At 38.7% G+C, this 24,080-nt stretch overlaps 1 pseudogene; it reads right to left on the bottom strand.

The window, feature by feature from the left end:
- Positions 1-187: 187 nt before the first annotated feature.
- Positions 188-23,790, bottom strand: LOC120210816 (annotated as a pseudogene).
- Positions 23,791-24,080: the final 290 nt, after the last annotated feature.

Genomic DNA, 24,080 nt, shown 5'->3' on the forward strand with positions numbered 1-24,080 from the left:
GCGAACAAGTTTTTGGCGCCGTTACCGGGGATTGGCAGCCTGAAGTTATTTAGTTTTGCCATAGCATTTTATTTTGTTTTGTATTTTTATTTTTGTATAGTTTACTTGATATTTTTGTTTTATTTTTCAGGTTTATTTAGTGTATGCCTAGAAGAAATTCTGAAGAGCCTTTGGAACCAATAAACCTGAGATTGAAAGACTCTTTAGAAGAAGAAGACGTGCTCAAGGAAATATGTATCAGATTGGAAACCAAGGCATTGGTCAAGATGACGGAAATCAGAATGCCGCGATATTGAACAATGCTGAACCTGCTATCAGGCCTCGTGTTATTCGAGATCATTTAAATCCGATGCTGGATGATCTGAATCCTGGGATTGTGGCACCCAAAATTCAAGCTGCACATTTCGAGCTGAAACCAGTCATGTTCAACATGTTGAATTCTATTGGGCAGTTTGGGGGTATGCCAACTGAAGATGTCAGGCAACACATTCACAATTTTCTGGAAGTTTGTGATTCTTTCCGCCAAGAAGGAGTGCATGAGGATTTTCTGAAATTAAAGCTTTTTTCGTATTCATTGTTTGACCGAGCAAGGGCTTGGTTGAGTGGTGTACCAGCCGGTTCGATGGAATCATGGGCCGATCTTTACAAGAGCTTCTTATTGAGGTACAACCCACCGAATATGAATACGCAGCTAAGGAATGAAATATCATCTTTTCGCCAGGGCGACGACGAATCCATGTATGAGTGTTGGGATCGTTACAAGAGTTTGCTTCGAAAGTGTTCAAATCATGGTTTTCATGATTGGACTCAAGTAGTCATGTTCTATAATGGAGTCAATGCACCCACGAGGATGTTACTGGATGCCTCGGCAAATGGGACATTGCTGGATAAATCACCTACGGAGGCGTTTGCTATCTTGGACAGAATTGCTAACAATGATTATCAATTTCCTTCCTCAAGACTTGGGAGTGGGAGGAGAGCACCTGGAGCATTCGAGTTAGAAGCCAAAGATTCGGTGTCCGCTCAACTCTCCACTATTACTAATATGCTGAAGAACTTACAATGTTCCACTGATGTGAAGGAAGTGAAAACAACTAGTCTGGCATGTCTGTTATGCCAAGGCAATCATCACGAAAGCGAATGCCCAACCAACCATGAGTCCATCAACTTTATTGGTAATTACAATCGAGGCAGCAACAATCCTTACTCAAACACTTATAATGCTGGATGGCGTCAGCATCCTAATTTTTCATGGGGAAATCAAGGAGCCTACAATGTTAATCAACCTACTAGGCAGCAGAATCACAATGAGCCTCAAAGTTACCAAAATGCTATGCCATGGCATAATACTAACAAAGGAGCTTCATCTTCAGCAAGCATAAGTTCCTTAGAAGCTACAATTCAAGAATTCATATCTACTACGAAGACAATGCTGCAAGACCATTCTACTTCAATTAAGAATCAAGGAGCTTTACTTCATAGTCAAGGCGCCTTACTTCAAAGCCATAGCTCGTCTCTGAGAGCTTTGGAAGGTCAAGTTGGTCAGATTGCTACGGCATTGCAAGAGCGTCAGCAAGGAAGTTTGCCAAGTGATACTGAAGTCACTAAAGGGCCTGGAAAAGAGCACTGCAATGTGTTAACTCTTAGGAGTGGAACACAAATCAATCGACAAGTCAAGGATAGTGGGCCACAGCATGATGATTCTAATCCCACTACTGAAGCTGAATTACAAGATGATAGAGTTTCTGAGAAAGACAAGGAGGAGGATTTTGCCAAGGTACCAGATTCTGATGCCAAGGCAAAAGAAAATTCTATTCTTACAGCTAAGGAAGCTAGACCTCCCCCACCCTTCCCGCAAAGATTGAAGAAGCACAATGATGAAGTTCAGTTCAAGAAGTTCGTATACATTCTTGATCAGCTCCATATCAATATACCTCTCTTGGAAGCTGTTGAACAGATGACGATGTATGCCAAATTTCTGAAAGACATCTGTACCAAGAAGAGGAAAGTAGAGACTGTTGCCACGGCAACAGAATTTTGTTCTTCATTGAGTAAGTTGCCGCCAAAGAGAAATGATCCGGACAGCTTCATTATTCCTTGTTCAATTGGAGCTAATTTCGTTGGAAAGGCTTTATGTGATCTTGGTTCAAGTTTCAACTTAATGCCAAAATCGATATTCTTGAAGCTTGGCATAGGAGATGCAAGACCCACCTCAGTTATTTTACAACTTGCCGACAAATCCCATGTTAAACCTGAAGGGAGAGTCGAGGATGTCATAGTAAGGGTGGACAAGTTTGTGTTTCCAGTCGACTTCTTAATTCTGGACTACGAAGTTGATGCCAAGGCACCAATCATTCTGGGAAGACCTTTTCTAGCCACTGGACGTGTCTTGATAGACTGTGAAAAAGGTGAACTCACCATGAGAGTGGCTGATCAGTGTGTGACTGTCAATGTTTTTAGAACGCTCAAATATGTTGATGACACTGAAGAATGCCAAGGCATTTATGAATTGAACTCAGTGATTGAAGAAGAGACTGAACATCTTTGCCAGAACAACTTCATTCAGCTAGCAGGAAATGAATATTGGGTGGATGATGAAAGCTTAGTGGAGTACGACGACTTTCCAATTTTGGAGGAGCAATCTAGCTTAGTACAAGTTAGATCAGGTATGAATTTTGAACCTCTGAATTTTGATGAATTCATTTCTCCTAAGCCTTCATTATTGCATGCACCCAATCTAGAGCTTAAGACTTTGCCAGGGCATCTTAAATATGTTTACTTAGGTAGTGATGAGACTTTACCGGTGATTATTTCTGCTAACCTTACTGCTAACCAAGAGCAAAGTTTGTTAAGTGTTTTGATGCAGCATAAGAAAGCAATTGGTTGGACTATGGCCGATTTGAAAGGCATTAGTCCCACGATCTGCATGCATAAGATTCTGCTAGAAGATTGCCACGGTAATTCAATTGAACCACAAAGAAGACTCAACCCTGTTATGAAGCAAGTGGTGATGAAAGAAATTCTGAAATGGCTTGATGCTGGAGTGATCTACCCTATCTCCAATAGCTCATGGGTGAGCCCTGTCCAATGTGTTCCGAAGAAAGGAGGCACGACGATGGTTACGAATGAGGATAATGAGCTATTACCCACTCGCACTGTGACCGGATGGAGGATATGCATGGACTATCGAAAACTCAACAAAGCTACGAAGAAGGACCACTTTCCTCTACCTTTCATCGACCAAATGTTAGATCGATTGGCCGGCAAAGCATTCTATTACTTTTTGGATGGGTACTCGGGGTACAATCAAATTGCCATCGTACCAGAGGACCAGGAAAAGACTACATTTACTTGTCCCTATGGCACTTTTGCCTTTAAGAGGATGCCTTTTGGACTCTGTAATGCCCCGGCAATGTTTCAGCGCTGTATGCAAGCTATATTTTCAGATATGGTTGAGGATTTTCTGGAGATCTTCATGGACGATTTTTCTGTTTGTGGGGATGATTTTGAACAATGCCTCGGCAATTTAGCAAAAGTTCTCAAGAGATGCGAGGAGGCTGAGTTGGTCTTAAACTGGGAAAAATGTCACTTCATGGTGATTGAAGGCATTGTATTAGGCCACAAAATTTCACATAAGGGTATTGAGGTAGACAAGGCGAAAATTGAAGTGATTGAAAAATTGCCACCACCAACTTCGGTCAAGGGAATAAGAAGTTTTCTTGGACATGCTGGATTTTATAGAAGATTTATCAAAGACTTCTCCAAGATTTCTAAGCCCTTGTGCACATTGCTTCAATAAAACCAACCCTTTGTGTTTGACGAATTATGCCTCGGCGCATTTACTGAGCTGAAACGACAACTGATCTCGGCACCCATTGTAGTCCCTCCCGACTGGACATCACCATTTGAGCTGATGTGTGATGCAAGCGACTATGCCGTAGGAGCTGTTTTGGGGCAACGCCGAGGTAAAATTTTTCATGTTATTTATTACTCTAGCCGCACTTTAAATGAAGCACAATTGAACTACACCACCACTGAGAAAGAATTACTTGCCGTGGTATTTGCTTTTGATAAATTTAGACCTTACCTAATAGGCACTAAAGTTATTGTTCACACTGATCATTCGGCTATAAAATACTTAGTGAACAAAAAGGATGCCAAGCCTAGACTTATTAGGTGGATCTTACTTTTGCAAGAATTTGACTTAGAGGTGGTAGATAGAAAAGGAACTGAAAATCAAGTTGCTGATCACTTATCTAGGCTAGAGAACAATTTTGAATACCATGACACTGTAGATATCCAAGAGGAATTCCCTGATGAGAAAATTTTATATGCCGCGGCAATCCCGTGGTACGCTGACCTTGTTAATTTTCTTGTTAGTGGAATTGTGCCTTTTGATTTGAATAGTCAGGCTAAAAAGAAGTTCAAGCACGATGCAAGGCACTATTTTTGGGATGAGCCATATCTGTTCAAACATTGTGCCGATCAGCTCATTAGACGATGTGTACATGAAGAGGAGCAAAGTGATATTTTGTACCATTGTCATTCGGCCCCAAGTGGAGGCCATTTTGGTGGAGCAAGGACTGCTGCTAAGGTCCTGCAATCAGGCTTTTACTGGCCAACTTTGTTTAGAGATGCCCAAGCATTTTACAAAGGATGTGATCGATGCCAACGGACTGGAAACATCTCAAGTCGACATGAGATGCCGCTGCAAAATATTTTGGAGATAAAGTTGTTTGATGTGTGGGGCATCGACTTCATGGGACCATTCCCATCTTCTAAAGGAAAATTATATATATATTGCTTGCTGTGGATTATATGTCAAAGTGGGTGGAAGCAATAGCAACATCAAGGAATGACTCCAAGACCGTACTCAAGTTTTTGCACAAGTATATTTTCACTCGGTTTGGAGTACCTCGTGCTATCATCAGTGATGAAGGAACCCATTTTGATAACAAGTTGATTGCCAAGGCATTGCTAAGATATGGAGTTTGACACAAGATTGCCACGGCATATCACCCGCAGACAAATGGCCAAGTTGAGATATCTAATCGAGAGATCAAGCAGATTTTAGAGAAAGTGGTGAACCCAAAGAGAAAGGATTGGTCGCCAAAGTTGGATGAAGCACTTTGGGCGTACAGAACAACATTCAAAACTTCTTTGGGGATGTCACCCTTCAAGATAGTATATGGGAAAGCTTGTCATCTCCCGGTTGAGCTTGAACATAAAGCTTATTGGGCTATCAAGCGATTGAATTTCGATGCTCAACTAGCTGGGGAGCAGAGATTATTAGAACTTAATGAAATGGAAGAGTTTAGAGCACAAGCATATGAGAATGCTCGGATATACAAGGAGAAAACCAAGAAGTGGCATGACCAAAAACTGATGCCACGGCATTTTCATGTGGGGCAACAAGTCTTGCTTTACAACTCTAGACTTAAACTCTTTCCTGGGAAGCTAAAATCTCGATGGTCAGGGCCATTTGAGGTGCATTATGTCTATTCCCATGGAGCTGTTGACATCAAGAGAATAGACAATGGGAAAATCTTCAAGGTCAATGGCCAGCGTCTGAAAGTCTACAATGGAATTCCACCACCGCACAACAAGGACGTGTTACGGCTGCACGATACTGAAGCGTGCCCAGAGGAGAACCAAAATTCGATGCCTCGGTATTGAATTTGTGTCTGTGCATAAATAAAATTTAACATTCAAGTTTTTTCTTTAGTTTTATTTTATTTTATTTTGTAATTAATTTTTGATCTGATTTGTAGGGACCACATTGCTGCAAACCGTACAAGGAGCGGTTACCAAAGGGAGGAAAGGACAAAACATTAATTGGAGAGATATTCTTTTGATTTGTTTCTTTTTATTTAATTTAATTTCTGACATTTACTTTTCTCTTTCCACAGTTTTTGTCCCATCATCATCATTGCTTTTTGGCAGTTTTTCCTTCCCCATACACGCACAACCCCCACCCACTAATTTCTCTCTTAACCGTCCTATCACCCTTTTTCCTTCTTAAATTTTTAACTTTTTCTTTTATCTTTCATTATTAATTTTTCTCTTTCATTTTAACTTTTACCTTTTTTCTTTCTTTCTTTCATTCATCTTCTTTCTTTGTTATTTCTCCATAGCCGAAATACATCCAAGTTTTTAAAGCTTTCAAAAGCTTCTTCCTTTTTCATTTTTCTTACTTCAAAAACACTGAAAATGGTGCGCTCAAGACCAGCTCCAACCGACACGACCGCTTGGCAACAGTTTGAGAACGATGAGGCTAAGGCTCGGTTCCAAAACTTCAAGAACCGAAAACTCTTTTTTGAGTTGAGATTTATTTTTACCGAGGAAACCAATGGTGGTTTTGGACCCGATGTTATGGACATCGTGATGCCGCTCAAATGGCAGAAGTTTGTCCGTCATCCTGGTTCGGTGAACGCCTCATTAGTTAAGGAGTTCTATGCGAACATTTCCAAGCCCAATCAACACTCCATCTTCGTTCTAGGTAAGCAAATCAGTTTTACATCCACTGCTATTAATCGTTATTTTCATTTGCAGGATGTTATGGATAACCATGCCAAGTTCGAAGAGGAAGCAGATAGCAACACATACGATGGGATCTTGGAGGACCTTTGTCTCAAAAACACTGAGTGGAATGGTCGCCAGACGAGTAGATACTCAGTCAACCGGGAACGTCTTCAGCCGCGCTCAAAGCTATGGAATCACTTTCTCAAGCATAAACTAATGCCCACCTCCCACAACACTACGGTATCACTTTCACGCTTATTGCTTTTGCATTCTATATTTGTATCCCGTTCGATCGATGTGGGTCATATCATTGTTCAGCAAGTTCACGACTGTTTAGGTAAAAAGGCAAGTGCTTTGGTGTTTCCTAATTTAATTACCGCTTTATGTCGTAAGAAAAAGGTTGAGGAAAATGCTTTTGATGAAATTTTACCTGGATTATCGGGCATCACTAGGGCTAGACTTCACTGTTGTTGGAAATTGAAAATCTTAAGTCTAACGACCCTGTTCATGAGCAATCTGCAGGTGCTACAGAATCGAATGCCGAGGCAAGGTTACTTGCTCTCGAGGAAGCTGCGACGCTGGCTCAAGCTCAAATGCATGCTTTACACGGTGACATCCGTAACTTCTTTGGATATGTGAAGCATAGAGATGCTGTGGTGGAATCATTCTTTCAAGAAATCATTCCCCACGGACAACGGAATTTTCCTGGATTCCCAGACAAAATTCTGCCGGCATTCAATGCCGAGGCATCTCCAGAGCCTGAGCACGATGCACCTGATCCTCCTGCTGATGACCCTACTCCTGATACACACTGGTCCAAGACTCTTGAATATCCGCCCACTGTACCTGTCGAAGAAACACCCAGCCCTGTCCCAGCACCCAATCCTTCTCATGCACAACGTAGTGATCACGTACCAAGACCACGGCTGGACGCATTGCGCACTATTACTCCAATTCTTCCGAGTCCAGCCCAGCACCTATCCGAAAGCGCACCCGACGAGGAGCTGCTAGCATCTCCAAAGCACAACCATCACGTAAACATTGAGGTACCTCTTTTGCATCCATTTTTATTTAGTTGCATTTCATTGCATAACATATAGTTTATAGATAGTTTAGTTCTCTTTAAAACATTGAGGACAATGCTTCCCTTAAGTTTGGGGGAGGTATTGTTCTTGGTAGGTCATATGTATGATAGCATTAGCATAGTATTATGCCATGGCATCAGTAAATGGTAGGACAGTTAGATAAAATGTTTTGAGGATACCCGATGATGATAATTTTGTTAGGCTAGAATCTGAATGTAAATGACTGTTGAGAATGATAGAACTCACTCTAGGGCTTGATGCTTGGTGAAAAATATTTACACGATTTGTATGTTCTCTATACTTAGAAAATTTAGGAAATTTTTATGAAGGAACTTTAGTTAGCCTTGGCATTGAAATATAGTATGGTGTTTAAAAGAAAAATCAAAAACAAACTCCCTTAGAAATGAAACTGTGAATAAATGCTTAAGCATAGCTGTAGAGGGACACTCCTCTTTGCCGTGGCATTTCCTAGAACTTTCTTTAATAAATGGAAGCGTTGTGTATATGAGTGAATGAAAGAAGTCACGGGATGACTCTACTTAACTAGCCGGGGATGGAAGGTATGCTCCTTTCATCTAGAGTGTGGGAGAGTAGGTGTGATGAGCTGACTCCCTTCGTAACAGTTTAAAAAAATCAAAGAAAAGGGAGTAAAAATGTGCTTAATGATAAGTAAATGCCTTGACAAAAACTAGGGGACTTGATTAGAAATTGTCTAAATTCGCTAAGTATAGATTGGATATAATCACACACACACACTACCACAAAGGATTTTGACCTAGGGAAAAGTACTTGAATTCTTGATAAGTCTAGCATGTTGAAGCCTATCGTTCTGAGGGTTGAAATTCAATTTTGTCCTACTGTCTTACTATCGAACTTTGCCATGACATTATGCTTATGTAATTGTTATCCATTGCTTGAGGACAAGCAATAGCTTAAGTTTGGGAGTGTGTTAACTTCCTAAAAAGGCTACTTTTAAAGCCTTTTTCACTTAAGTTATTGTTTGTTTAAAAGCTCATTTTAGTCATTTTAGGATCATGTAGTTGCATATAGTTGCATTTGTGGTGGTTGTACTATTTTATTTCTCAATGGTGTTGTTTGAGGGAAAGGTGCAGTTTGTCTATGGTGTGCAGGGAATAGCAAGAAAAAGGATTCTTTGAGAAGTAATGCCGCGGCATCACACGTTGCTAAAGCAGATTGAAATACCTTGGCATTTCTGGCGCAGAAAAAGACAAAAAGATATTTCTGCATGAGGACAGCTGGCACTAGACAGCTGTTTCTGCACGTGGAGGACTGTTGTAACCGCCTGCCAGAGCTACTAATGGACCACTGCCACTTGGAGGATAAGGTTCATGCACAAAATGTGATTCTAGGGGTATGAGGGGTATTTCGCACCCAACAAACTCATCATTACCCCTAGATATTTTATTTATTATATATGACACCTTATGGGGGAGAAAAAGGAGGAGAGGGTGAGCACACACATAGAGCAGAAAAATCATATTTTTATTTTCTCTTTTTCCTTTCTTTTTCCTTGGAATATTCCTCTATTGATAAAGCTCCAAGGAGTGGCAAGCTAGGCGCCGAAAGGAGCTAGCGAGCTAGGTGGTTCGTGGTGGCCGAGAGGAGACCTCCGGTGGCGCGTCGAAGGCTTCTTCTCACTTCCCTTTTTGCTGCTATTTTTTATATTATTTTGTGGGTTGTTGGAACGAATTTTCATGACTTTGTGTTTGGATATTTCGAACCCCACCATGAACTAACTTATTTGGTGGTGGTTGGTTGAATGGTTGTTTGAACTTTATTTTCAATAGTATATTTAAGTTTATTTTGGTTCTTTATTTTCTTTGCTTATGAATGCTTCACCATCTAGGCTTGTAAGAGGCATGGAAATGTCCATCTCTTAGATGAAGGTTAGGTATTCGGAAGAATCCTAAACTAAAAATACTTGTAAGTATTCGGAAGAAACGCAAGATAAGATCCTCATAAGCAATGGGTTATGGTATTTTCAAGGGGCTTTGAACCGGCCTAGGAATATTATAACTTAATCCCTTAGATCTCGGAAGAGACTAGGATAGGATTTCAACGACTAAAAAGGGTGTGTATTTATCAATAGGGTAGGCTGTCCAACATCGTTGAGTGAGAGCATATGCCTTGACATCCTATTCTGTTAGGTTCTTTTGAACACCTTAGGAAAGCCCTGTCGAGTAAGTAAAGACAAGATAGCTTAGATATACTTCAGAAATAAGTTTAGCAACCTTAGACCAATCCTTACCATTCATTTCATTGGAAGCTTGTCACGTGAGGATTATTTTCTTCTTATTTTATTTATCTTTTTATTTACTGTTTTTACCATTTCTCATTGCCTCAACATTTCACCATACTCAATATTAAACATCTATCATTGCCACTGCATTTCCATTTGCTACATCATCACACCATCAATCTGCATCCACCAGCATACACATATCCATTGCCGTGACATTTGTATATATCAAGACTAACTATACTTAGATAGAATATTGTATTACTTTGGTTAGACTTTTGTGATTTCACCCAATCCCTGTGGAGACGATACTCACTCATCATTATATTACTTGAGCGATTGTGTATACTTGCACATTATTTGCGTATATTTTATAGTACTCACAACACGCGAACAGTGGCAACCACCCTTTGTCCAACATAGGTATTGTCTCCGACACATTGCTGTGAACTACCATGGAAGATACAAGAAGAATGATGAGCGTCAATTACTTGTGCGCATTGGTAAGTGAAACTGATGTAGTTTGTTTTCTTTCGATCCTTTTGATCAGGTTAATAAGTTATACATTTTTTGATCAGTTTACGAACTACTTCCTCGAATCTTTGAATCAATTCTTCAAGATTTGCGGGTGAATAACGAGGAAGGATACGATTACATCAGCCTCATCGATAAAGAAATGTGGACGAACGCATATGATGGTGAATATCGATATGGACACATGACGACCAACTTGGCAGAGGCAATCAATTCAACCTTAAAGGGTGCAGGTCACTTACCTGAAACGGCTTTGGTAAAGACTATATATTTTGTTTGGGGGCGCTTTTTGCGAAGCTCGAGGGACAAGCTCAAACCTGGTTGCAAGGTGGTCATGTGTATCACCCTAGATTAGTTGCAGATCTACAGAAAAAAATTGATGCATCAAATGGGATGTTTGTAACAAGTTTCTCTATAAGGCATGAAATGTTTCGTGTCACAGAGTTGCCATGATCTCTTCAAGGGATTGAAGTTATATCGTTAAGAGTAAATCTAAGGGATAGAACGTGCGGCTGTGGGTTTTTTCAAGCTCTGAAATATCCACGCTCTCATGTGATAGCAGCTTGCTCGCATACACTTCAAGATTATAACCATTTTGTGGACCACGTATACCTACTATATGAAGTTTTTAAGGTATACGAATTTGAGTTTCCCCCCATAGGTAATGACAAAGACCCTGATGAGGTTCAAGATTGGCTTCGATTGTACCAAATCTGAGTTTATTGAGGGAGCGTGGTCGTCCAAAATCCAATTGAATTCAGTGCGATATGGATATTCGAGAAAGATCTAGACAAGACAGAAGATGTGGGCATTGTAGAAACCCATGACACACTAGAAAAACATGTCCACTTCTGTTGTCATCAAGTAACAATTGATGAGGAAATGATGTAGTTGTTTATCAATTAATAATTATTGTACTTTAATTTTCATTTACTTCAAGTTAATGTTATTCGATAACCGTTGATGAAGATTAAAAAAATGATACAATTATACGAGATTGGACGTTGGCGTTATATTAACAAATAACTGATATTAACGATACAATAAGTATTAAATGGTAAATGATAACCAAATTACAATAACTAATATTAAATGGTAATAAACAAAATAAATTAACAAAAAGTCCAACAAATTTATCAAAATAAATTAAAATAAATCCAACCATATTAACGAATTAAAGTAAGCATTAAATGATAAATAATAAAAAAAATTACAATAAACAACTACAATAAAAAGTACTAAATACAAATATAATAAAAAAACAAAATCTATCGATGCTTGCGACGCGAATGTGTTCCGCAGGGCGGTGGCAGTCAGTATCGAGGAGGATTTATTCGTCTCACTGGTTGTGACTCCTTGCTATCATCATTATCATCATCGTCGTCGTCGTCCTGAGCAGCTAAATTTTGTTGGTGAGGAGCTGATGACGATGAAGCACCTCCATAGAATAAGAAACCCTGGATGTGTATGACTGACTATCCCACCGGCCAACGAAAACTGGGAAAACTCATAAAACCCAGACATCGCTGAGTGTGAAAACTGTACAGAAGGTGTCTGTGTTGCGGCCATGAGTGGTGAGGCTGAACCCGCTAAATATCCAGTATATGAACCCTAAGTCGGATCTGCAAACATAGACCCATAATAGCCTCCAGGATGGGTCATAAAACTCTGTGAAGGTGGCAGCGGCGGGGTCATAAAACCAGGTGCAGACGGCGGCGGCGACATCTGGTAAAGGAAATACGGTGACGACATCATATATGGTTGCGGTATGTAAGTCGCTGCAAACGGTGGCTGCTGTGAAGGTCCTGCTGGTACAGCTGAGGATGAACCGGAAGCACTTGTTCTCCGTTCACGAGTCGGGGGACGATGGTGCTTTGTCGGTGAACGTCTCTGTCGACGTCATGGAAAGGTCCGCCCTCGTGCATCCTCGGGAAGCAGAAACGGTTTCCCGTTTCTGTTGAACCACTCATAATAATCATCACCAACCGTCAAGTCATCAACATAAATGGGCTCTCTACGGGGAAGACGCCGATGTTGATCCTCCCACAACATGACCCACTCATGATGCCTCACTAGCCAATCTGTATCGGTATTGCCGCATCTATCTGTGCTATGCAACTCGTCCATATTGCGAGGTGCTTCCGAAATTGGTTGAAAACAACCAAATTGCCATAGCACGCGATTAGTGGAGTGTCACTCGACTGTCGCATAACATATCAAAGGGACCATCACCATCCAAACATCTGATAGGCCCCTCAACTCAGGTGGGATCACCGTCCTCACATCATCATTAGAATATGACACCCATTCAAACTAAAACAAATAAATATTTTTTTATCAAAATAATAATCTAATTATATAACTATAATCTAAACTCGATTTTTAAATATTAAAATTCATACTTGTGTGTCAGCCTTCTGATCAATGAGCACCCTATTTTTTTCTAAATCATCAGGTAGCTCGTGATGATTTTTCCTATTAGTCGACCACATATTCAAGAATTTTTTTTATTATACGCTATATAAAATGATTAATATACGAAATCAGTTTTATAATTACCTCAAGAGTAGCGAAAATACGAATGGGTTCTTCACAACGGGATATAAAAAGAGCAATCGATACAATGCCCAAGACTGCAGCAGGAGGAGACATCCCCCGATAGCATTTCTTCTGTAGTCAGTGGCTCGACACATCTCCCTGTACAATAAAACCAAAACTACGAGCCCTAACTGAGTGATCCGGCCAGACGAAAGTCGACAAGATGTCGCAACCATCTACAGTGAACTTGGTTGCGTGATTTGTCCGGCATCAATAACCCTCCTATCAGCTGCATTATGCATGCCCGTGCATACATTTTAACTTCATCATCTGATGCGTCCTCGCTCAACTCCCAAAAATTGGCATCTAACCAATTTAACGGTATCCATCCACCGTTAAAACTTTTCGGGACACGTCCTAGATTATCCCGACACAAAGCAATCTAGGAACCTTGCGCGATCCCCTATATTACATCTTCATCCACTGGAAGCCCCAGATGCATATCAACATCCTCAAGTGTAATCGTGCACTCTCCGCACGGAAGATGGAATGTGTGGGTCTCTGGCCTCTATCGCTCTACTAAGGCAGAAATAAGGTATGGTTCTATCTTACAGTGACCCTGATATCTACCTGTGTAACCGAAACCAGCTTCTACTAAATACGGCAAGACACGGCTAGATATCACTAACTTAAGATTCCTAATAAATAGATCTAATTCACGATCCTTCTCCTAAAATTAAATAATTACAAAAATTAATTCTTAATCTAATAATCATGCATTAAATAAATCAACAAATAATTACTAATAATTTAAATTAAATTAAAACGTTAAAATGTTACCGTATCAGCAAAGTGTCGAGATATATGATTTCTATCCAAGCGAAGTAGACCGTCTTCCATTTTATATCTGCAAAAAATTAATTAAATAAAATATTAAATAAATTAAATACAAAATATTAAAAATATAATAAAATATATCTTAGACAGAGATTATAAGAGTATTTAAGAGAAGTTGAGAGAATTTGGTGTGATGAAATTGATTGAGGATTGAAGTATTTATAAGGAGGGATTGGGGTGTGAAACGTCGGGGTAGATGGGTAATTATAGCTAAGGCGCGCCGCAGGGGGCACGTCTTCCTGACGCGTGGCAGATTCTGGGATAAGGCGCGGCCCCTACACCGCGTTATACCTCCTTTATACATGTGTACACCATGTCAACGTAAGGCGCGCTTCAGGGGGCGCGCCTTACCCCACATAGCACCAAATCAACGTAAAACACGTTACAGGAGTCGCGCCTTTCTGCAAAGGGTGTTAGATCGAAAAATATAGTCTGAACGGCGTCGGTTCAGTAATTATACTGTTTAACGGTGATATATCGGAAAAATCGCCATTTATGTTAAATATTAAAAAATTGTAATAACTTTTGTAATGTGATAATATTTGAATCAGCGAAGCTCCAGCCGCCGCCAAAATTGACTCCCCGATCTTTGAGAATAACGACCAAGCGCTTATATAAGCAGTTGATTATCAATACCAATGAACCTGCACATTCTGTGAATGAAGAAAACCTGAACTTTCATAAGTGAAATTTTGGAAGCGGCATTACCAGAGAACCATTCTTCAGACGGCTAGCTACGACGAGTATGCTTTCCAACTTTTCACCGTGGTAACAGTGGACGGTTATTTTTCTTATGCTTTTATTTTATGGTTATTTTCAAGTGAGACTTGAAAAGAAATTCTTTAACAGCGCAATAAATATAGGGCAACAACGAGGGGACAGAAAAGAGATAACAAGCACACGCTGCAAGAAAAAGAATAAGGAACCGTAAAAGCAGAAACCGCAGGATAGGAATATACACCCACAAAATTAAGGATGGTTTGATATGGAGCAATGTTACTAAAGAAAGCTCCGAAATCAATACTACCATTATTTAAAAAAAAATCCACAAAGATAAATCCCGTTTTAACATCGCCAAAAAGCGCTTTTTTTAAATAAAAAAAAATCAATGTCCATTGACCCTTTTACTCTAGAAATATGCAACTCCGAATACAACAGTGTCAGACTCTTGAAACCATTACTACCCCTAGATACAGAAAACACAACAAAAATGAAGGCGGTCATCTTCTAGAATGCAAGCAAATTACCTGCATTTTTTTATAATTTTTTGGGTGCATTTCAAAGGAGATTGAGACAAGCAGCGGCTGAGAAACCAAACAAGAATGACTCCCAGTATTGGTGGAATAAATGGTGTCAAAATCCGGAGCACGATCAACTGCTTCCCTTTTGCTTTAGAGTGATCTTATTCCCAAGACTGAGAGCAAAACCCTGGGTCTTGCTCCTTATCCTGATGTACCCACTAAGCTTTCCATCTGCTTGCTTCTTAACGCTCAAGTTACCAAGGCATCCTCCCCAAACACACTTTCTGCATACAGGTTAGCGGCTAGGAATCCACACTCATCGTCTAGCGCAGATCTGAAACATATTCCAGCCAACAAAAAGAATTGGAATAAAAGAATGGATTAATAACAATACAGATGGAATATATTTACAACTGTGTTCAACTCCAACTTCTAAGAATTTTATTTCGAGTCACAAAAGTCAACCATAAAATAGATGCATTCTGAAAACCAATATGATATTAATTTGTTATTTTACAAATTAAGCATGAAAGATTCGTTTTCAGAACAAAGTGACATGTAAATCATATAGCACACTGCCACATTAAAATTGCAAAATCTATACTGTATGCAGAAACCATAAACTCATCAGTTTATTTTGTAATTCTATGTATATTTCTCAGTTAAGTAAAACTTACAGTGGAGTGAGACACTTCATGTTGGTTGACTTGATAATATGTTCAAGGAATTCTTTCTCATCTTGGATTACTGTGTTAACAGCAACCTGAATCACAAAAATCAATAGTGAAAATTAATATCGACACAACAGAGGGGATACAAACTGTTAGCTTAGTCCAAGGAAAACTTATGATATACAAAGTGAACTCAATTAGCGGTAAGAGGGGAATAAGAGTTAATCAAACACTATGCAAGAGACATGAGCTACATATAAAATCGAACAAAGATAATTGCATTTCGATTAGCATACTGAACACATTATATTAAAGCATAGTACGCTATCAATGTTGGCTAGACATCTAAAGGAATGAGGGTTGCTGCTGAGGATGCAAGCTCGTAATAACAGAAATAGTTCAACAAATATAGCAGTTCTTTCGAGCACATTTGATGTCTCATAAACAATGTTGCCAAATGACTCCAGTCTCAGTTGACGAGACCTTGATGTTGGCCTTTATTTGCTTACTAGATTCAGGAGAAAGGGTATAATTTTGCGGACGCTCAACAAGTTTTAGATCACCCATAGTTGCCAACTCCAAGCACAAATTCTGAAGGGTTTCCTTGGTCCGATTGATAACTGTGATATCAAGAACAATATAGTAGTGATGGACAGTGACATAGGCTTCTGCATATACTGGATCACTAAATCCAGTAAGTTGAAGAATGCGGTTGAGCTTATTTGCATCATCAGTATCATTGACGAACTCTCCAGTTGCATGTTTTAAATCATCTTGAACCTCATCCTCCAACTCCAGCTGACTCATACCCTAGAAATCAAAAGAAGAAAAAAAGAAAAAAAGAGAAAGGAACAAATACATAAATTCATGAAAAAAATCCAAGAAAGAATCAATAACCATATGATGTACCAAAACAAGGTGATAAGGCAAAAATTATAGCCAAACAAACAAAACACAAGCTTAATAAAATGCATATATGACCAATTATGGTACAGTAAACTTGGCATAAACCAAAATGTTAAAACATACTCATAAGATAACGACCAATAAAAAAGCTCTCACCTTCCTACTCTTCAAATGAAAGAAATCAATAAGGTCATCCGGTTGTGCATGAGAAACCTGAGCCTTTGCCTTTAATTCCTCAGTTTCCTGCAGCTGTTTATCCGAAAGCGTTTTTACAGAACTCTGACGACAAGATTGCAACCATATTTTCCTGATGTCATCACCAGTATTGCACAACAACCTTATGCAGAGAACAATCCTATCATATGAATCATTATCAATTGGATGTGGAAGAAAAGGAGATTGTCCTAATTGCAGCATAGAGACAATGATCAGCAATGACTGTGTGGTTGCTTTGTTAACTTCAACTTTTGATGGCTGCACTCCTGCAATCTCAGAACAAGTTTAGTCAGTGTGCAAGCAACAACTTCCCCGAGGAAAAAATCGCCAGTGCGGAGAAGAGATCTGAGATTCCCAGAAGCCAATGATCCTTGAACAACTGTAGGAGCAAAGAAAGCAGTTTCAGAGGCAGCACTCTGGGTTGCATAAGTACCATCAGGAAAAATAGCCGGTCTCCTTGAGGAAACAGTAATGGAGTTTGCTTGCGGAGTTTTCTTAGAAGCATCGGTACCTTCTCCTTCCTCAGAAACGGAATAGAAAGGTAGCTCTCCGAGGCACTGCTTGATGGTTGCTATGCCACTCTCAACTTCAGAAAGAGATAGACAATACTCTCCGACAATCCAAAGAGCACAGGAGCAAACCCGTGCAGCTCGGATCTGATAGAATGTATCCAATAGCGTTGTTATAATGGACACCCTAAGTTTAGGGTTGGTCTCAATTATTTCTCGAACAAAAACCACAACAATAGCTGAAGCAATATTACTGTCACCCAAGAAATCCATAAGCAGATGCACAACTGTGCTTGCAACTTCTGGGAACTTGATTGCACAGGAATGAATAGCTTGAATTAGCATTTGTCTGTATTCTCCCTTCTTCTCAAGCTCTCCACTTTGAGTCTTCACAACTTCCTTCTTCAACATAAGAGCAACCTCATTGATGTTTCGTGGAGTTATTAAATCAAGAACATATCAAGCGTCTTCCTCCTGATGTCAAGATTTGGACTTGAAAGTGCACTAAGAACATCCATAATCAAATCAACCATAATATCTCTATGTGAAGACTTGAGGTCATTCAACCGGTCAAGTACAATAAGCTTCACATTGTTGTCACTTTGAGAAAGAAGAAGCTGACAGTAAGTGTTGGCAGCAGCTCTAATAGAGTGGGAGCAGACGACAAAGAAACAAGTGTGCTAGCACACTACTGCAGTTGATGGGGCGTTCAATAAAGATATAATAATCTTAATATACTTCCCTTTCTCCGCACGATTTGTTCTGCAAACCTTATGGATCAGCTCCAAGACAACCATCTGAAGCAGTTCACCCCAATCAGAAACTCTATCAACATGGGTCAAGAGATAATTAATGGCTCGATCTTGTGCACAAGTAAATAGCATAAGAAATGCATTTCGCTTGGCAGATGCATCCTGCTCTGTGCATCAACCAGGAGCTGCTCACCTTGTGGAAGCTTATATATTGACATGACAGCTAATATAGCATTCCTCCTAATAAATGGGTGCCGATTCTCCAGGTTTTGCAAAACTGAAGAGATTAGTGGCTAATCTCTGTCTCATTCAAGCGACAGAGAAACCGCAAGGTAACACCACAAATATACATTTGGATGTTGAAGATTGTTCCTCAAATTTTGGCATATCAATATCATTTCAGGTAACACTCCCTTTTGTATCAGTTTTCTCAATTATCTCTAAGTACAGAAGCAGAAGCTTTTGGACTGTGTGGTCCTCTGAAGGCAAAACTGTAGGAATTATAGAAATATATGATTATGTAAATATCTTTAATTAAGGGATTCTGTAAATATTCTATAATCTCTTATTTTAAGGGATCATATCTCCTAGGATTAGTAACTTTCCTTTCTTAGAGTTTCCTACTTTAGAGAGATGATTTGTATATAAATATGTAATATGTCCTATTGAAAAGAATAAGAAATTACAGAGAATTACTCTGATTTCTACATGGTATCAGCTTAGGTTACGGTTTCTTTCCAACCTAGACGATGTCCACAACTTCTTCTCCTACTCCGGAGATCACTTCGAATCCAGAAAATATTTCTGGTTCTGCTGCTCAATCAGAAGGTAATATGGTCATGAAAGAACCAGAAGGTAAACCTCATGCTACAGTTTTTTTCTCCTCCCAGTCGACCCCTAATTGGATCCTCGATTCTGGTGCTACGGATCATATGACTGGTAATAAGTATTTGTTTTGCAATTTTTTTCTAAACTTTGGTAAAGCTGTCAAAACGACTGATGGTTCTTTGTGAAAAATAGAAGGACATGGCACTGTTATTCTCAATGACCAGATTGTACTTAAAAATGTCCTCTTCGTACCAAATCTGGCTTGCAATCTAGTTTTCGTTAGTAAACTTTCCACCGACTTGCATTGCTCTGCAATTTTAATGATATTGATTGTACTTTGCAGGCACTGAACTCGAAGAAGATGATTGGTAAGGCCAGCTTGCAGAATGTCTCTACATTCTTCCTGCCTCTACTAAAACCGAAATCTCGAAATCTTTCACCGCTTTAGAAAAAGTTGATAATGTTATATTATGACACTATCGTTTAGGTCATCCTAGTTTTCACTATCTTGCAAAAGTTTTTCCTGTTCTATTCATTCATAAAAGGCCGAATTTTTTTTCTTGCAAAGTTTGCTCTCTTACCAAACATACTAAATCAACTTATTCTCCTTCTACATATAAGCCTTCTCACCCTTTTGCTTTGATCCACAGTAATATTTGGGGCCCTTCTCGGGTGAAGAATGCTGATAATTGTAAGTGGTTTATCACTTTCATTGATGATCACGGTAGGATAACTTGGTCTTATTTGCTAAAAGATAAATCTGAAACTGCTGGTGTTTTTATCCAATTTTATAACATGGTTCTCACTCAATTTGGTCTAAAATTAAGCTCTTTAAATCTGATAATGGCAGTGAATTTTTTGCTAAGTCTTTGGGTGCGTTTTTCAGGGAAAAAGGCATAGTTCAGATTAGTTCTTATGTTGACACCCCACAATAAAACGGTATTGCCGAAAGAAAAAATAGACACCTCCTTGAAGTTACTCGTTCTCTTTTATTTACCACTAATGTTCCAAAATATTTGTGAGGGGAAGCCTTATTAACTGCCACATATTTAATCAATCGAATGTCTAATAAGGTTTTACAATTTCAAACACCTCAATCTATATTTTTGCAATACTTTCCCCATTTTAAACCTATCTCTTCCATTCTTCCACTTAAAATATTTGGTTGTACTGTTTTTATCCAAAACATTGCTCCTAATAAATCCAAGTTAGACCCTAAATCATTAAAGTGTGTACTGGTTGGGTATTCTTCACTTAAGAAGGGTTATAAATGCTATCATCCTCTTTCAAAACGATTTTTTACCACTATGGATATAACATTTTATGAGCAGGATCCCTATTTCACTCAGGCTGAAATTCAGGGGGAGACATGGAAGGATTTTCAGCCACATCAGGTATCTCCTCCTACTCTTCATTCTCAACCTTCAGAATTGCCACCAATTTTGTCCTTACCTACAGATTTGTCACCAGTAACTACTCCCATTAATCCACCGGTAGTACCTATCACTACTTCACCCATACCCACTTTAAATACCCTTCCTGAAAATACACCTACTCCCATTCAAAATATTCCACAAACAACACCAATCAAACAACTCCGTTTCTATACAAGGAAAAGAAAACATATTCCTGAAGCTGTTTTGCAATCTGATGCTTGCCGAGAATTGGATTTGGGTCCAACTGCCGAAATAAAAGAAGAAATCAGTAAGTCCACTTCCCCTACTCTAGATGACTTCTCTATTGCTATTAGAAAAGGGATTAGACAGTGCACCAAGCATTATATTGAAAAATTTACTGGTTATAACGTCTTATCAAGCATTTACAGCAAAGTTGGATAAAGAACAGGTTCCCACAAGCATAGCTGAAGCTCTAAAGGATTCAAAATGGAGAAGGGCTGTTAAAGAGGAAATTTGTGCGCTAGAGAAAAATGCTACTTGGACAGTTACGGACCTTCCTCAAGGAAAAAAGGTTGTTGGTTGTAAATGGATCTTTACTGTAAAGTATAACTCCAATGGTAGCATCCAACGATACAAAGCGAGACTAGTGGCCAGAGGCTTTACACAAACATATGGGATAGATTTCACAGAAACTTTTGCACCTGTGGCGAAGCTGAATACTGTTCGAGTACTCCTATGTTTGGCTGTAAATTGCGATTGGAAATTACACCAACTTGATGTAAAAAAACTCTTTTCTTAATGGCAAGCTAGAAGAAGAAGTCTATATGAAGTTGCCACCCGGCTTAAAGTCTGTTGAAGGAAGTAACAAGGTGTGCAAGCTCAACAAGTCTCTATACGGGTTAAAGCAATCACCCAGAGCTTGGTTCGAGAGGTTCACTAAAGTCATCCTAAAAAACGGCTACAAGCAGTCCCTCGCCGATCATACTCTTTTCATCAAGGTAACTTCTACAAATAAGAAAGTTATCCTTATTGTGTACGTGGACGACATAATTCTTACCGGAGATGATGAAGAAGAGATTTGCAATTTGAAGAAGTTGTTAAATAAGGAATTCGAAACCAAGGACTTGGGAAAGCTAAGGTATTTCCTAGGAATGGAGGTTGCAAGGTCAAAAGAAGGACTTGTGATCAACCAAAGAAAATATGTACTTGATTTACTCAAAGAAACTGGTTTTCTTGGTTGTAAGCCGAATGATACACCAATGGAGGCAAGCTTGAAATTTAACAAAGAAGATGGGTCCTTAGTAGACAAAGAGAAATTTCAAAGATTAGTTGGGAAACTAATTTATTTATCCTTGACAAGGCCAGATATAGCATTTCCTGTAAATGTGATAAGTCAACACATGACTAATCCCTACTGAAGAGCATATAGCAGCAACAAATAGAATTCCCAAGTACTTGAAGAAAACTCCAGGACACGGTTTAATGTTTAAGAAGACACAAGACAGAACTGTTAAGATCTTTACAGATTCTAGTTGGGCCGGAGACCTTACTGAAAGGAGATCCACTAGTGGCTACTGCACCTTTGTTTGGGGAAACTTTACAACTTGGAGAAGTAAGAAACAATCTGTTGTTTCAAGAAGTAGTGCTGAAGCTGAATTCAGAGCACTAGCATTGGGAATATGCGAAGGAATTTGGCTACTTAAACTACTGAAAGAACTTGTCACTAATCAAGAGGATCACTTTGAAGTTTTGTGTGACAATCAATCTGCTATTCAAATTGCCAAGAACCCAGTTCAACATGATCAGACAAAGCATGTTGAGATTGATAGGCATTTTATTGCTGATCAAGTTAACAAAAGACAGCCACACTTTCATACATTCCTTCAGAAGAACAAGTTGCAGACATTCTTACTAAGGCTTTGCCAAAGCCTGTTTTTAATAAATTCCTATTCAAGCTGGGATTATACAATGTATATTCTCCAGCTTGAGGGGGAGTGTAGGAATTATAGAAATATATGATTATGTAAATATCTTTTAATTAAGGGATTCTGTAAATATTCTACAATCCCTTATTTTAAGGGATCATATCTCCTAGGATTAGTATATTTCCTTTCTTAGAGTTTCCTACTTTAGAGAGATGATTTGTATATAAATATGTAATCTGTCCTATTGAAAAGAAAAAGAAATTACAGAGAATTACTCTGATTTCTACAAAAACATACCTGACAATGGTGATAAAGAGCTGGGGAAGGGTTTCACCGTTCAATAAAAGCATAATTGCTTTCGTCATGGCATCAACCTTTGCAGGAACATCATTTCCGTCAAGTGCTTCTTTAATCTCATTAGCGATTGCTGGTGTGCCTTTGTCTAAGTGAATAAGAAGAGTACAAGTTTTCTCCATTTCTAGTAAGTTTCTGGCAACACAAAGAAAAATTAAAATATTCAAATATTCAATCAAAAATATGGTAGAAGATGAGGATTCTTAAAGCTAGGAGTTGAATAAAGATATATCAGTACAAAAAATTATGCCTGTGAAATAACAAGTTTAACATTGCATTCACAAATCAACAAGAAGGTCTTAAATTAGGTAGCTTTGACAGAGAGAGCCATTTTGAACAAAGAAGAATGATGCTTCAAAGGTCATAATATTGGTTGAAACTGAAATGATAAATCAGCTCTATGACAATGATATACCATTATTAATAATTTGCAGACAGGACTTGTATAACCAATAACAATCACTCGTTAATGTACAGTTCAGGGGAAAATCTGGTTGAATCTTGTTTGAAAAGCTTCATACGGTATATACTTTTTTGATGGATTGTCCATGTTAAACGGACTATCAAACTAAGTCATTGCTATTTGACATAAATAGTATCTATATCTACAATTCTAGATCTGCATAAAAAATTGTGGTTATTTCATCTTAATTATAAACAAATAAACATTGTAGATCAGCCCGGAGAGCAAGAAACAAAATTAGATCAATTCATTTTTGTCTTGTTAGCCAACACTGGTACTGACTTCACCAAATAAAATCAAAACATAACGATTTTAACAAACATATAAGCTATCACAGCATTAGCACGACGAAAAGAAAAGTGTGACAGCTAAATCAGATTCAAATCCACACAGCACAATTAAATTCGCAGCTTATACGTTATCACAGCGAAGGATTCAATCATAAAATCCATGTCAAAATCATAAATCTAAATCGAACCATTCCACTAAAAAAATATTAAACGAAAAACAAAGGCCGCCAAAACAAAAGTAGAAAGTAAATCAATAGATCTGGAAATTGTGTGACAATGAGAGAAAGAGAAAGAGAAACGAACCTTGAACGATCAGATAATTCGAGAAGGGAAGCCGGTTGGTGAAAGTGAAGCAGGGGTTCGGGTTTTTCTTCCTTCTTTTTTAAAAAGCGAAGGGAAACGAAGAAGTCATACGCTATCCGTCTCACAAATATAATAACCCCTTACCTAATCTATATGTTACAACTAGATTTAACGGATTACGTTAATGATCTTAAATTAATTTAAATCATAATAATATTAAATAAGTTACAACAAATAATATAAGATATAAAATATTAAGTGTATAACAAAATATGCAATGTCGAAAGCAAGCCTAAACCGAATATCTTAATAACTTGTACATCGATAGTATATCAAAATAAGACATAAAATATCTAACACATAGTAAAACAGCCACATATCACCAAATA

Source organism: Hibiscus syriacus, unplaced genomic scaffold (genome assembly GCF_006381635.1).
Source record: "Hibiscus syriacus cultivar Baekdansim isolate YM2019G1 unplaced genomic scaffold, ASM638163v2 tig00000715_pilon, whole genome shotgun sequence".
NCBI lineage: Eukaryota > Viridiplantae > Streptophyta > Magnoliopsida > Malvales > Malvaceae > Hibiscus > Hibiscus syriacus.